Source organism: Mauremys mutica, chromosome 4 (assembly GCF_020497125.1).
Source record: "Mauremys mutica isolate MM-2020 ecotype Southern chromosome 4, ASM2049712v1, whole genome shotgun sequence".
In the NCBI taxonomy this organism is placed as follows: domain Eukaryota; kingdom Metazoa; phylum Chordata; order Testudines; family Geoemydidae; genus Mauremys; species Mauremys mutica.
In genome coordinates, this window is record NC_059075.1 from 71,421,750 (window position 1) to 71,435,755 (window position 14,006).

Sequence of the window (14,006 nt, forward strand, 5' to 3'; positions counted from 1 at the left end):
CTTTATCAGCCCACTCCTACTCTTGGTTCCCAGGTCAGCAATAAATAGATTGAATAAAATAGGACCCAAAACCGAACCTTGAGGAACTCCACTGGTAACCCCCCTCCAACCCGACAGTTCCCCTTTCAGTACTACCCTCTGCAGTCTCCCCTTTAACCAACTCCTTATCCACCTCTGGATCTTCATTTCGATCCCCATCTTTTCCAATTTAACCAATAATTCCTCATGCGGTACCGTATCAAACGCCTTGCTGAAATCCAGATATATTAGATCCACCGCATTTCCCTTGTCTAAAAAATCTGTTACTTTCTCAAAGAAGGAGATCAGATTGGTTTGGCACGATCTACCTTTCGTAAATCCATGCTGTAATCTATCCCAGTTGTCATCGGCCTCCTGCTCCTTAACCACTCTCTCTTTCAAAATTTTTTCCATTACTTTGCATACTACAGATGTTAAACTAACAGGCCTGTAGTTACCCGGGTCACTTTTTTTCCCCTTCTTGAATATAGGAACTACATTAGCTAATCTCCAGTCCAACGGTACAATCCCCGAATTTAGAGATTTATTAAAAATCATCGCTAACGGGCTAGCAATATCACTCGCCAATTCCCTTAATATTCTAGGATGAAGATTATCCGGGCCCCCCGATTTACTTCCGTTAAGCTGTTCAAGTTTGGCCTCCACCTCAGATACCGTAATGTCTACCCCCATATCTTCATTCCCATCGGTCCCTCTATCACTATTCCTTAGCCCTTCATTAGCCTCATTAAAGACCGTGGCAAAATATTCATTCAGATATTGTGCCATTCCAAGATTATCCCTAATCTCCACTCCGTTTAAAGTTTTAAGCGGTCCCACTTCTTCCTTTTTGGTTTTCTTCCTATTTATATGGCTAAAAAACCTTTTGCTATTGGTTTTAATCCCCTTCGCTAGGTCCATCTCCACCCGTCGCTTTGCCTTTCTCACTGCATCCCTACACCCTCTGACCTCAATAAGGTAGGTTTCTTTGCTGATCCCTCCCATTTTCCACTCCCGGTACGCTTTCTGTTTTTTCTTAATGACCCCTCTAAGACGCTTGGTCATCCAGCTCGGTCTAAAACTGCTACCTACGAGCCGTTTTCCCTTTCTCGGGATACATGCCTCTGACAACTCCTGCAATTTCATCCTGAAGTAACCCCAGGCGTCATCTACCTTTAGATTCCTAAATATGTTGGTCCAGTCCTCTTCCCTAACTAGTCGTCTTAATTTAGTAAAGTTAGCCCTTTTGAAATCGTAAACCCTAGTCTCAGATGCAATATTGATTATTCTCTCATTAATTTTGAAACGAATTAGCTCGTGATCACTCGAGCCAAGGTTGTCCCCTACAACTATTTCCTCAACAAGGTCCTCATTACTCACCAAAATCAGATCTAAAATGGCATCCCCCCTCGTCGGTTCAGCAACCACTTGATGGAGGAATTCATCAGCTATCACGTCTAGGAAAAGCTGAGCCCTATTGTTATTACTAGCATTTGTTTCCCAATCTATATCTGGGAAGTTAAAGTCTCCCATGATCAAGCAGTTCCTATTAGTGTTTACCTCCTTAAAAACATTAAAGAGCTCTCTATCCGTCTCCAAGCTAGATCCCGGCGGTCTATAGCACACCCCAATCACTATCCCGGGTGAGGCTCTGGTAGTTTTCTTCCCTAATGTGACCATTGCCCACACAGACTCCGTATTAACCATTGCATTGCTAGTTATTTCATTACATTTCACCTCATTATTGATATACAATGCTACTCCCCCACCTTTACCTTTGCATCGGTCTTTTCTAAACAGCACATACCCTTCCATACCTGTACTCCAGTCATGGCTATCGTTCCACCATGTTTCGGTTATTCCTACGATATCCGGTTTCAATTCTCGGACCAGGAGCTCCAGTTCCTCCATTTTATTACCTAAGCTTCTCGCATTGGTGAACAAACATCCTACCTTTTGCTGTTGGGCTCCTCTCACTCTTCTCACCCCGCTCGGTAGGGACACAGTACTACCAGTATGACCTGTCGATCTAGTATCTGTCCCCCCCCTCTTCCTTACACCTAGCCGTCCCCCTCTGGCTATATCTGTTGTTATCTTCTTGTTCCCACTCCCAATGTATAAATTTGGCGTGGAGTGCACCAGGGCCTCTCCCAACCGTCTCCCCCCAGTGTCTAGTTTAAAGCTCTTTTAATCAGATGAGCCAGCCTCCCTCCTAGAAGTCTACTTCCTTCCCTACTTAGGTGGAGCCCATCCCGTGAGAACAGTTGTCTGTCCCCAAAAGCCTCCCAGTGCCCATACATCCCAAAGCCCTCCTTGTAACACCACTCTCTCAGCCAACTATTAATCGTCAGGATTCTCTCACCCCTTTGGCGCCCTTCCCTAGGGACAGGTAGGATCCCACTGAAGATCACCTGAGCCTCAATTTCCTTAAGCGTCTTACCCAACCTGGCATAGTCTCCCTTGATCCTGTCTAGCGAGAATCTAGCAGTATCATTCGTTCCCACATGAAGGATGATCAAAGGGTTCTTACCTGCTCCTCTTAGGATCCTTTTCAACCTCAGGTCCACATCCCGTATTTTAGCGCCCGGTAGACAGCACACCCTTCTGTTCTCCGGATCGGCCCTGGTCACAGGCCTGTCCAACCTTCTCAGTATGGAGTCCCCAATCACGTAGACCTGCCTTTGCCTGGGGACAGTGTGGTCCTCTAACCTATCCCCCGTTCCCCCTGGTTGCAAGCTCCTTCCATTCCTATCTTCCCTTGTGGTTCCCCTTAAGCCATCCTGTAATCTCCCCTGACCCAAACTTGGTGTTGCCTCCATAGACTCCTCCCCTCTATCTATGGGACTGGCCGCTCGTCTCTTTTTCCTTGGCCTCCCACATCTCGAAGAACAACAGTTACAACGGTGAGTAACCGTCTTTTCTGTTTTGGGAACCCAGAAGACAAACTACTTCAGAATCACTGGGAAGCTGCCATGACAGTGAAGCAATTCCTATTCCACAGGCCTGTGTTTTTAGTTCTCTTTCACACACCCTTCCATTTGTTCTCCGCAGTTCTGAAAAGGTGCAAACATTTTCTGTAAAATATGTCTAAAAAGGGATGGTGAGTACCTCATGCTGATTTCTATTATTAGAAATTCACTTTACTATCTCCAGTCCTACTCCTGTGTAGGGTTACTGGAGCTTACTTGATGATTCATGATATCTTTGCTTGTAGCTCCAGAGCACAGAGTGTCTATTTTTATTCTTGTCTTTTAGAGTGAAGACTGTACCTTCTAGAGGGAGGAGCATAGCTACAGGTATGAACCAAATACAGGTTCCCTCTGAGTTGCTTATTGGACCTTTCTCTTAGATGCCTTTTTAGAGCAAGGTTTCTATTGGCTTCAGTAAAGTGAGTGTTCATTTTCCCTTACAAAGAGCAGTGTCCCCTGAACCCTTAGGCTTTGGGCAATTTGCTGTGTGCGTGCTGTGGTGGGGGCGGGCAGAACCAACTTGTTTAGGACTGTGAGTACCAAGTGAGCAGCAACCTTCTGCGCAGCTTGGGGTTTAATGACCTTAGAGAAATAACTGGTAAGAAGGAAAATGTTGCTGCTATGCAGTCTCAGCCTTCCATGACAGTTCCAACGTGCTTGAGACTCTTGGGGCAGATGTCCACTTACATGCAGGTGGTCCAGTTTTCAAGGTTTGCTCCCTTCAAATGTAGCTTAGGACAGTTTACCATCTGACTCTTCACTTGGATAGCGGGGGTCCATCTTCCTCCACTTGGCCGCCTCCTATGCAGTTCTCCAAAGACAAGGTGACTTCTACGACCAAACCCAGAATTTTTGTTTTAAGTTGTCTCTGTTTCATTTGGACCAGGCAGTATACTTATCTGTATTCATGTAAGCTGCGTGTATCTGGGAGCTTGAGTTGCTCTTACTGCATCAAAACTTCAGCCCTCATCTTACTCTCTGTTACTCTGTCTCAGGCCTGGTCTACACTAAAACATTAGTGAAGTATAAAAATGACCCAGGCATGTGAAAAATCAGCATCCCCAAGTGACGAAGGTAAGCTGTCCTAACCCCCAGTGTAGACACCACTACCTCTTGGGGAGATGGATTACCTATGATGATGGGAGAATCCCTCCTGTTGGTGTAGGCAGTGTTTACACTGAAGCGCTACAGCGGTGCAGCTGCAGTAGTGTTTCAAGTGTAGACAAGCCCTCAGTGAACACTGTTGGAGATGTTCCTGCTGCATTAGTGACCTCTGGTGAAGTGTCATGGGAAATTGTGCTGTTTAATGGTATAAGTTGAAGCGTTAAGAGTGTTATCACAGGTCTGTCTAAACTAAAGTGTTGTAATTGCATGGTTTGCATCACTCTATTAGGAAGAGGCTTTGTGCGCCTGGGGGTCTGTGAGGCTGGCAAATGAATACTGTTCTAGAGAGAGATACAAAACAAGGATTTCAGTAGGATAAGAGCAAACAAATTGTAAAAATTGGCTGGAATAATGGGTGATTTTGTAAGTTACCATAAAATTAACTGGTTCTGTGTTACATTTGGGACAATTTGGAGAAACAGTTTAATGAGTAACTCCTTTTTAAAACAGCTTGTATGGTTTTGATGCCTGCACGGAAGGAGGAAACTTGAGACTTGTTGCTCTCAATCCTGCCCAGAAGATCTTCTAAACATTATCAGGGAAGAAAGAAAAACCTCTTTAACATTTTTAAATTCTTATAAAAACATAACTTAGATTGGGCTATTTAAAGGATTATTATCAGAAAATAGACGTTTGTAATTATCCAATTTAAAAATATGGTGTCCCTTAAATAATAATAATAATAATAAAAAAAAAATTAAAGGTAAACCTACCTAAAAACCACAAGTCAAAAAGTGAACATTTAGACCATGGTCTCATTTTAACGTTTAGATCTGGGTGTAAGATGTATTTCTTTTTAATAGAGTTTTGGTTCACAATGTAGGTCTCACATAATGGGGTGCTGTGTGCTTTGCCAATCTCTGGGGGTTAACTGGAGCGGACACCTGGTTCTCTAGGCAAGGGATTCTGAACCTTTTTCTTTCTGCCACCGCCCCACCCCCCCAACATGCTATAAAAGTTTCACAGCCCACTTGTGCCATAACTGTTTTTCTGCATATCCAGCAGATTAAAAGCCAGGGCCAGCATTAGGGGTAGCAAGCAAGACAGTTGTCCGGGGTCCTATGCCAAAGGAGGCCGCGTGAAGCTAAGTTGCTCAGGCTTCAACGTCAGCCCCAAGTGGTGGGGTTTGGGCGTTCGCTTTCTGCCCTGGGCCCCAGTGAGTCTCACACAGGCCCCTCACTGGTTTATTTTGACAGACCCCCTTAAACCTGCTCGGGGCCCCCCAGGAGGCTCCAGACCCCAGGTTGAGAACCGCTGGTCTAGGCTTCCTTCAGTCAAGTAAACTAGAATGGAGACCGCTTTATATGTAAATATAATTACTTTATACAGGGTAGTACTCTGCCAGATTTTTGGCTTGGACTATATATAGGTTTCTTGGTACTAGGCTAGAGACTAGTTTCTTAGCTGTGGTTTAACAGGAGACAAAAATTATAAAATGTGGTATAGGTTCTGGTCCTGAAATTGTTTATCCAGAAATTATCAAGACTGTTGAATGTTTGCTTTCATCCTACCTTTGTAGTTGAATTAAAAACTGCAGGTTCCTTTAACAGGAATAAAAGGCAGTACACTGCAGGCCCATTCTGATGCTAGGTTTCTGGGCCTGTAGCTTGTGTTCTGGGCCTAGAAAAGAATGGCTGTGGAGGGGCCTGCATTATTGCACAGGATTACCTAAGGAATTCAGGAGTCCTTTCCTGTTTGTTTCCTATTAACACAGAGCTTCATTCAGATGAAATACTAGGGAGTAGTGAACCCTGAGAATTAGCAGTGCCTCCATTGGATTCTAAGAAGCATAATTTTTCTGGACTCAGGCAGGATCCAGGGGTACATTTATGTGGAGTAAAACTCACCCATGATAAGTGTGAGGTAGCTTGCGAACATTGTGTCTCTATGATTCTCTTCTCTTGAAGCATTCAGAGTGAGTCTGCAAGCTTCAAAGTTACCACAAATCCCCTCTAGCTATATCACTATCCAACATTCAATAGCTAAAATAATAATCTTTGTCTCCTCCTGTGCTTAAACTGCCAACACTTTCACTAGCTCCATCTCTTTCCACAGAAAGTTAAGTATCAGAGGGGTAGCCGTGTTAGTCTGGTTCTGTAGAAGCAGCAAAGAATCCTGTGGCACCTTATAGACTAACAGACGTTTTGCAGCATGAGCTTTCGTGGGTGAATACCCACTTCTTCGGATGCAAGTGGTGGAAATTTCCTGGGGCAGGTATATATAAGCAAGCAAGAAGCAAGCTAGAGATAACGAGGTTAGATCAATCAGGGTGGATGACGCCCTGTTCTAGCAGTTGAGGTGTGAAAACCAAGGGAGGAGAAACTGGTTCTGTAATTGGCAAGCCATTCATCTGCAAATTTGACACCATCAGCTCGGGACTAAACAAAGACTGTGAATGGCTTGCCAATTACAGAACCAGTTTCTCCTCCCTTGGTTTTCACACCTCAACTGCTAGAACAGGGCGTCATCCACCCTGATTGATCTAACCTCGTTATCTCTAGCTTGCTTCTTGCTTGCTTATATATACCTGCCCCAGGAAATTTCCACCACTTGCATCCGAAGAAGTGGGTATTCACCCACGAAAGCTCATGCTGCAAAACGTCTGTTAGTCTATAAGGTGCCACAGGATTCTTTGCTGCTTCCACAGAAAGTTGAGACTCTGTTCTCACTTTTAAGGCTCTATCCATGCTTCTATCTCCTCTGCCATCACTTCCTACCTGCTCTCTGTCATGTTTGCTGCCTTTTTTGCCACCATACCACTTTTTGATTGCTTCCTTCTCCTTTTGTGTGTGCCAGGTGTCCTCCTCATTTTCAAATCCCTTCTAAAACCAAGTTCTTGCCCTAGTTTCAGACTCTATTGCAAAATTTCACAATTTGTATTATTTTCTCTCTTTGGGTAGCATAACTTCTGTTTTATTCTTCAGTAGGTTTAACTAATACGGTGGTAAAAATACTGAAAGTTTTTTTTTGTTTTTTTTTAAAGAGTCATTCCTTTATTTTATAATCAGAGCATTGCACACATTTTAATACTGAAAGTTGCCAGAGCCTTGTCTACACTGGTATTCTGACTAGTGGTAACACCAATGGGAATTTTGTGCTGGAATTCCTGCTTGTATACTTAGCAAATAGTCTTTCAGCTTAGGCAGGACCTAAAATTGTAATATGTATATAATTGTTGTTGTTTTTTTTAACTTCTTTCACGTCGTCTTTCTCTATCATTAAGAAGCAAAAAAGGACACAAACCCAGTTTATCTTTGGCATACTAACCTTAATTTGTCTGTAGGTGTGAATCAAAGGCAGGGAGAAATGTGAAAGCTACAGATAAATAAGTCTCCACTCTAAATGCAACTGTCCTTGGATTCATATGTGATCATATGTGATTATTACTACTGTAAGATTTGACACAGTGAATTACCCTAGCAAACCTATGTGGTGTCTAGTCATCCCCTTTAACTCCCATTTTTACGTCTCTCTGTTGTTGTCGTCTTCATTCTCAGCAAGGTTTATGCTGTATTTTGTGTATCAAATATGTATGATATCCCATTATACAAGACTCATCTATGCTGGATATAATAAAGCTGTTTCTGTATTCCTCTGTGCTAAATGCCCTCCTTAACTATCTGACAAAGAGGTAACAAAAGGAATTGGCTGACAACACAGGCTTTCCCCACCCCTATTTAGGTCAGTAAGGTGTAAATAGATGTGCCAGATAAAATGGAGAAATTAAATGTATCAATCTGGGACAGACTGGAACATTTATGGCAAATTTAGGTGGCTGTTTTCACGGCCAGTAACTTTGACATTTGACTTTTTGGTAATACTTTCTTTAATCTGTGATAAACTCAGGACAGACAGTTGCCAGAGGGGGGGGGAGGAGTCAGTCCCAGAGGGTTAAAAGGCCCTCCTCCTTATCAACTGAGAGGCAACTACAGGTCAAGCAGGTTCAGCTGAGAAAGGGTTACCAAGGTAGCAAATTAGAATCAGCTGAGGGGAGCTACCTGAGGGTAATTAGGATCAGCTGGTTCCAACTTGGAGCTGCCTGAGACCTTTTTAAACCCCTTCCTGGGAGGAAGGAAGCGGGGGGGGGAAAGCAGAGAGAGAAGGAGCCTGGCTACCAGGAGTGTTGAAGCAGCAAGCCTCCCCAGGCAGAGCGGCAGGACACTCTCCTACAAGGCAGGGTAAAAATACTCTAATTAAGACTGGTGAGAAGACAGGGAACAGACTTCCCCTGAGTCCTAAGGGGGACTGCATTACCCTAGCCGGTCTCTCCAGAGCTAAAAACAGCAGAGGCTGGGGAGACTGAGACGGGACTTTGCCACACGTGGTGTCAGGAGTGGGATTTGAGTGAGACTTTGCGGCAAACCGTCTCAGGGCAGGGTAAAAGCACCCCAAAATAAAAATAAAAATATGGAAGATGTAGTGAAGGCATTGGTGCAGGCCACTGCGGTCCAGCAAGAAGCTACCAGGGTGCAGATGGCTGCCCAGCAGGAGGCGGTACGAATGCAGCAGGAGACAAATCAACTCCTGATGAGCCAGGCGGCTCAGGATCGAGCCACCTTGCATGAGGTTGTGAACCAGCTAAAGGCCCTGACCACCCTAACGCATGGGCCCCATGGGACTCGGCCCCTGCACGCCAGCCGCTACTTACAGAAGATGACAGTGGATGATGACGTGGAGGCGTATCTCCTTGCGTTTGAGAGGACGGCCCAGCGGGAGGCCTGGCCCCAAGACCAGTGGGCCAGTATCCTGGCACCTTTTCTGTGTGGGGAGGCACAGAAAGCGTATTTTGATATGGCAACAGAAGCAGCTTCCGATTACTCCCAGCTAAAGGCGGAGATCCTGGCAAGGTCAGGCGTGACGACAGCTATAAGGGCGCAGAGGTTCCATGAGTGGAAATACCGAGCCAACAAAGCCCCGAGGTCCCAGCTGTTTGACCTGATCCATCTGGCCCGGAGGTGGCTGTGCCCCGAGACCCGCCGGCCGGAGGAAGTCGTGGAAACCATAGTTGTGGACAGGTACATGAGAGGGCTACCGCCGGACATACGAGGATGGGTCAGTCAAAATGATCCCTCCTCCTATGATGAGCTAGTTGCCCTTGTAGAGAGACGTCTAGCAGCACAGGAACTCTCTCGGACCACTGGGGAAGGGAGGCGCCAGGATAGGAGGCAAGGCTACGTACCAAGGGCCCGAGTTGCCATCGCTCCAGGCCGAACTATGGCAGGGAAGAAGGAGGACGAAGAGCGGCCAAAGTACTCAGAGGGACCTGGGGACTGGGAGAGAGAGACTCGGGGGGTAAGGCCCCACAGCCCAAAAATTAAGGGGCTGCCCCGAGGAGGGTACCGATGCTATGCATGTGGAGAGATAGGGCATATAGCTGCCCAATGCCCAAACCTAGAGGAGCCCATGCAATGCGACCTGGGAAATCTAGAAGAGTCATGTGACCTGATAAGCCTAGTAGGAGTAGCGACGGTCCCTCATAGATATACTAGGCAAGTTAAAATGAATGGTATAAAGACCACCGCGTTAGTAGACTCAGGAAGTGCAGTCACGCTGGTCTCGGGAAAGCTGGTCGGGTATGACCAACTATCCCGGGCCAAGCGCACAGGGATATCCTGTGTCCATGGGGATGTAAATTACTATCCGACCATCCGAGTGAAAATAGAGGTCCAAGGAAATCCCACTAAGGTGATGGCGGGGGTGGTCCCGAAACTCCCCTACCCAGTCCTCATAGGGCGAGACTTCCCAGGGTTTGGCAGTCTACTTCCTGGAGAGGAGTCAGAAGAAGGTAACACCCCAGAGAGCAATGGGGTGGCCTCAATAGTTAGCAACCCCCCAGCCTTCCAAGAATTTGCCCAGGACTTATTCTCGCCCCCTGGGAAAACCAGGAAGACTCGGCGAGAAAGGAGGGCAGATAAGAGGAGGGGAACGAGCATCTTGGCCCAGAATCAGAAGCCTATACTCGTAGGGGAGAGAGTTGGCCCAACGGACGAGGGGACTAGGCAGGAGGTTGGGGAGCCAGTAGCCGGGCCCAGTTCCCCAGGGACCTCCCTTGAAGGGGAGGGGGAGATAGAACCCTCTGAGTTTGGGCAACTTGGAACTTCACTAGAGAATTTTGGACAGGATCAGGCCAATGATCCAGTATACCAGAACATTCACAAAGAAGTAGTGGAGGTGAATGGGGTCCCTGTGGAAGGGAGAGCCAAGGGCCCAAGGCCGTATTATATGATCAAGAAGGATCTGCTGTACCGTGTTGTCCGTATCCAAGAGCAAGTCGTGGAACAGCTCCTAGTACCACAGAAACATCAGAGGGGCGTGATGGAGCTAGCTCACAGCCATTTGTTCGGGGGACATCTAGGGGTAGATAAAACCCTAGACCGAATTCTACAGAGGTTTTTTTGGCCTGGAATATATGCAGCGGTCCGACGATATTGTGCCTCCTGTCCAGAATGCCAGTTACACGGGCCCCGACCCCGCTTAAGGGCACCTTTGGTACCTCTCCCGATTATTGAAGTCCCCTTTGAGCGGATAGCTATGGACCTAGTAGGGCCGTTAGAAAGATCAGCCCGGGGCCATCAGCACATACTGGTGGTGCTAGATTACGCCACCCGATACCCCGAGGCCATTCCCCTACGGAACACTACGTCCAAGACCATAGCTAAAGAATTAATCCAAATTTTCGCTAGAGTGGGAATACCCAAAGAGATCCTGACAGATCAAGGAACTCCCTTTGTGTCTAAATTAATGAAGGATCTATGTGCAATGCTCCACATAAGGACCCTAAGGACATCAGTCTATCATCCGCAGACTGATGGCCTCGTCGAGCGTTTTAATAGGACGTTGAAGAGCATGATACGAAAGGTGGTGAGCCGGGATGGGAGGAACTGGGACACCCTGCTACCGTACCTAATGTTTGCGATCAGGGAGGTGCCTCAGACTTCGACTGGGTTTTCCCCGTTCGAACTGTTATATGGTCGCCACCCCCGTGGCATACTGGACATTGCCAAAGAAAGTTGGGAAGAACAGCCGAACCCAGGGAGAAACGTCATCGAGCATGTGTTGCAGATGAAAGACAGGATAGCCCAAGTCACTCCCATAGTGCGGGAACACATGGAGAGAGCACAAGGGGCCCAACAAACATATTACAATCGCCAGGCGACGACCCGAAAATTCCAGGTGGGAGATCGGGTGATGGTACTCGTACCCACAGCAGAGAGCAAGCTCCTGGCCAGATGGCAGGAGCCATACGAGGTAATAGAAGCCGTTGGAGAGGTCGATTACAAAGTCCGACAGCCCGGACGCCGGAAGCTGGAACAAATCTATCATGTGAACCTGTTGAAACCTTGGCAAGACAGAGAAGCGCATGTGGTCACTATAGGGTCACCCCCTCCCGAGAGCAACCTGCCTGGCCAAGTGGGAATATCCCCAGAATTGACCTCTGACCAACGAGTGGAGGTGATCCACATGATTGAACGCAACCAGGACGTGTTCTCGGAAAAGCCAGGCAGGACTACTGAGGTTCACCATCACATCCTCACGGAGCCTGGAGTGAAGGTGAATGTAAAGCCATACCGGATCCCGGAGGCGAAAAGAGAAGAGATCAAGTCAGAAGTCAGGAAAATGTTGAAGTTAGGGGTCATTGAAGAGTCTCATAGCCAATGGTCAAGCCCAGTGGTCCTAGTACCTAAGCCGGATGGCAGTATGAGGTTTTGCAATGACTTCCGGAAACTGAATGAGGTGTCCCAATTTGATGCGTACCCTATACCCCGGATAGATGAGCTAATTGACCGACTCGGGAAAGCACGATTTTTGTCCACCCTTGACCTGACTAAGGGTTATTGGCAAATTCCCTTGGCCAGGGCCGACAAAGAGAAGACGGCCTTTTCAACTCCAGAGGGACTGTATCAATACACTGTCCTCCCGTTCGGTTTACATGGGGCTCCTGCCACCTTCCAACGACTCATGGACAAACTGTTACGCCCACATGGCAGGTATGCGGCCGCCTATCTTGATGACGTCATTATACATAGTCCGGATTGGGAGACGCACTTGGGGAAGGTGGAAGCAGTCCTAGACACCTTGAGGAAGGCAGGGCTGACTGCAAATCCCTCCAAATGCGCAATTGGGCTAGCAGAAGCCAAATACCTTGGATATATAGTGGGGAGAGGTGTGGTAAAGCCCCAACTCAACAAGTTAGAGGCAATACAGAATTGGCCCCGACCTGTCCGGAAGAAACAGGTCAGAGCATTCCTGGGGCTAGTGGGGTACTACAGGCGGTTCATCCCCCACTTCGCCACCAGGGCATGCCCGCTAACTGACCTAACGAAAGCCCGTGGCCCAGATATAGTGAAATGGTCTAGCGCGGCTGAAGAGGCATTTGCAGACCTGCGGACCGCGCTCTGCACTGACCCAGTGCTGGTAGCTCCAGACTGGGAGAAGGAGTTTATCTTGCAAACGGATGCCTCAGAAGTTGGGTTGGGAGCGGTCCTTTCACAACTGGTTGGAGCGGAAGAACACCCCGTCCTGTTCCTCAGTAGGAAACTCCTGCCCAGGGAACGGAAATATGCCGTAGTTGAAAAGGAATGCCTGGCCGTAAAGTGGGCCATTGAAAGCCTTCGCTATTACCTACTCGGACGGAAGTTTACCCTTGTCACGGACCATGCTCCCCTGAAGTGGATGCACCAAAACAAAGAGAAAAATGCGAGAGTGACCAGGTGGTTCCTGTCGCTACAACCCTTCCACTTCAGAGTACAACATAGGTCTGGAATCAAGCATGGCAACGCGGATGGCCTTTCAAGGGTACACTGTTTTGCCGACCCAAGTAGCCCAACCCTGTAGTGTTGAGCGGGGGGGGGGGATGTGTGATAAACTCAGGACAGACAGTTGCCAGAGGGGGGGGGAGGAGTCAGTCCCAGAGGGTTAAAAGGCCCTCCTCCTTATCAACTGAGAGGCAACTACAGGTCAAGCAGGTTCAGCTGAGAAAGGGTTACCAAGGTAGCAAATTAGAATCAGCTGAGGGGAGCTACCTGAGGGTAATTAGGATCAGCTGGTTCCAACTTGGAGCTGCCTGAGACCTTTTTAAACCCCTTCCTGGGAGGAAGGAAGCGGGGGGGGGGAAGCAGAGAGAGAAGGAGCCTGGCTACCAGGAGTGTTGAAGCAGCAAGCCTCCCCAGGCAGAGCGGCAGGACACTCTCCTACAAGGCAGGGTAAAAATACTCTAATTAAGACTGGTGAGAAGACAGGGAACAGACTTCCCCTGAGTCCTAAGGGGGACTGCATTACCCTAGCCGGTCTCTCCAGAGCTAAAAACAGCAGAGGCTGGGGAGACTGAGACGGGACTTTGCCACAAATCTTTAATCTTAAGTAACCAAAATAAAACCTCTAAAGCTATCAAAAGGATCAAAAGGATCCAGGTACCTCTCATATTAGCGCCATCAGGAAGATTCACTGAAATTTGTTAAGTGTTTAATTTATTGCTAGGAAAACAGGTACTGGTGGAAAACGATTAGACTCAAAAGAGAAGTTGGATAGTTCCCATGCATTCCAGTAATGGGATATGTACAGAAGTTTTAACAAAGGGCTTGGCTACACTTACAGTTTGCAGCGCTGGTAGTTTGCAGCGCTGGTCATCCAGCTGTGTAGGAGCAGCGCTGGTGTGTGGCCACACTCACAGCTACCAGCGCTGGTGTGTGGCCACATTTGCAGCATTTCCAGCGCTGTTGGGAGTGATGCATTATGGGCAGCTATCCCAGCATTCAAGTGGCCGCAACGCGCTTTTCAAAAGAGGGGGGTGGAGTGGGGTCTAGTGTGACAGGGAGCGGGGGGAAAGAGAGAGTGGATTTTTGGAGCCAACACTGT

At 47.5% G+C, this 14,006-nt stretch overlaps 1 protein-coding gene across 7 annotated transcripts in view; it reads left to right on the forward strand.

The window, feature by feature from the left end:
* CELF1 (CUGBP Elav-like family member 1) overlaps positions 1-14,006 on the forward strand; it is a 101,398-nt gene that overhangs the window by 38,253 nt on the left and 49,139 nt on the right. For 4 of the 7 annotated variants that reach the window (XM_045015497.1, XM_045015499.1, XM_045015500.1 and 1 more), the window contains exon 2: positions 3,274-3,314. The exons of the other annotated variants lie outside the window; for them this stretch is intronic. The gene's annotated coding sequence lies outside the window, so the exon portion shown is untranslated. The remainder of the gene's footprint in view (positions 1-3,273; positions 3,315-14,006) is intronic. 7 annotated transcript variants of the gene reach the window in all.